This window comes from Trachemys scripta, chromosome 7, assembly GCF_013100865.1.
Source record: "Trachemys scripta elegans isolate TJP31775 chromosome 7, CAS_Tse_1.0, whole genome shotgun sequence".
Classification (NCBI taxonomy): Eukaryota; Metazoa; Chordata; order Testudines; family Emydidae; genus Trachemys; species Trachemys scripta.
The window spans coordinates 8,689,377-8,691,830 of record NC_048304.1 but is presented as its reverse complement, the minus strand read 5'-3'; positions in this window follow the sequence as shown (position 1 = coordinate 8,691,830).

The window sequence follows — 2,454 nt, the reverse complement described above, 5'->3', positions numbered from 1 at the left end:
CTGCTGCTGGGGGCAGGCTGCTTGGTGTGTACCCCCTGGAGTTGGTGTCTGCTGGGAGAGGGCTGCTCGGTGTACCCTGGTGCCTGTCTCCCGGGATGGGCGGGAGGCACTGGGTGGCTAATTTGGGGCATTTCTTCTCGCCTCTTTCACTGGGTGCTGCCTGTTGCACGGACTGGCTGGGTGCTGCTCTCCCACCTTCGCTCCTCCCCGGCTGCAGGCTGGATGTACGCACAGGCTCCATACCTTCCCCTCCCCGGGCCCCTTACTGGAAGTGTGTATGTGTGTAAGAGGAACTGGCTCAACTTGGGGGTCTGGCACTTGGTATCTCCCTCTCAGAGATTGGGGAGGATGTTATTGAACTTGTATTGGCTATTGTATATTTGTAGGGTCTCTGCAGAGCATTAATCCCCATAGCTAGTCCCCCCTTCAGAGGCGAAGCTGGAGAATCCTCTTCCATTCTCCCTGTCCCACACTGGCCTGGACCTGCCCTGGTGTCAAAGAAAGGGCTGTAAGTGGCCTTCCAGGTCATTGTTCCTCCAGCTCTAGGGGGAGGAGGGATTAAAGCAGTTTGAGGGTCTAAACCTTGACTCAGTTAAAGCATCAACTAGTGTGAGAGGCTACTTGAATTTCCTCCACCTCTGGGTTTGTGGCGGTTGAGAGGAAATACTATTTTTGCACACACTAGCTTCCCATTACTTTCCTGGATGTCAAATTTGTCCTAAAGGCAGTCGGGTTCTATGAATGTCTAAGGCACTTGGCACCTTGCAAAACTGCCCATTGGTGCCTTAGCTCAGGACATGTAACCTGTACTCTGTGAAAGGCTCCATGAATTTATATTCCCTAGGCATTTATTTGCCTGAAAAGACTCACTGAATTTGCATGGAGCCCTGCTAACCACATTTTCCACTTCTGATATCTTGAATTTATCAACAGGTAACTTCAAAATTCTATTCCTTGTGTCTTGTCTGGTTACAGAGTCCCAAACCCCTCTGTGCTGAAAGACCGGCCTCATTTTTAAGAGCAGCATTTAATTTTGCCTCACAGTTAACTAATGTGCTTGTTACAGAATGTCGCCGTTCAACTGCAAGCAGTTGCAATCTACATTTTGTCATTCATTCGTGAGCATGAGTTACCGTAATCACAAATTATGATTGTAGGAGCAAATTCCGGGCTCAGAATTGAATGTCCCTCAAAATGTAGTTGTATTGATCCATTGGAGACTTGTAACTATAGAAGAGGGAGCTGTAGTTAGAGAGTTCATCTCCGATGTAGAGAGTAGGGAATTGGTTTTGTGTTTGAAGATCTCTGAGGAGGAAAAGGGTGCTCGTACTAACGCTGACTGTTGGTTTTCTGAAGACCCTTAGATAACCATGGTAATGAATTCTGTAGGAAAGGCGAAGATTGCCTAACTGAAAGCTTGTCAGCAATAGGAGTATGGCTCGGAGAGGCTGGGGAAGGCAATGTTTAAAGCTATAGATTGGGCTGTGTGCACAGTTTGAACAGCTACAGGTGTATGATTAAAAATGTACTGACAATTCTGCTTATTGAATAGTCTCAAGGTCCGTGATTTTGTATGTGAGATCTTCTATGCAAAATGTATTGAATTCTTCCCGGTAGCCAGAAAATCTAGAGCAGTTCTCCTTGAATAGCTAGGTAAGGGTGACTGCGTCATAGGAATATTGCTAATAGCTTTAGTGGTTTACAGATGCATTTATTTTAAGACCAGAAGGGACCATTATATCATCTAGTCTGACCTTCTGTGTAGCATAGGCCACAGGATTTCCTCCAGTTACTCCTGTATTGAGCCTAATAACTTGTTTGTCCATTAAAGTGTATCTTCTAGAAATGCATCCACTCTTGAGCTGAAGACTGGATATATGGATATTACATTGTTATAGTATACTCCTTGAAAAAAAACAAACGTGCAGTGTTAATAAAGCATAACCAGACTGATGCATTCCAAAACTTAGATGCCATATTGCGATTGCTTGTAATGTTTTAGAGATTTTATATATTGCCATTCAACTGTCTGATGCATTCCCACTTTGTGCAAGGAACCCATTAGTATTTTCCAACGTCCCTATTTTTTTAAAAGTTTATTATTTATAATCTCAAAAAATGTAGGCAGTTTTGTAAAACAAGTTCTTCCTACAGTCCAGATACCATATAGTTTATATATAGTTTCCTGATTTGGACACTCAGGCTTCCTTGGGACTCGGTGAAAGGCAACACACCCATTTCACATTGAATTTGAGTTGGCAATGCTTAATAACCCCTCGTGACTAATGATTCATTTTTCAGACAATTCAGAGACTGTACGAATTAATCTCAGTGCAAGTTTGCCCTGCCTGGGAAAAAGATGCATGGTCCAAGACAAAAACTGAAAGTGTATTAATTTGACAGAATATTGACCAATAGATATGTTACATTACTGTCTTTCCTTCTTAACTGCAG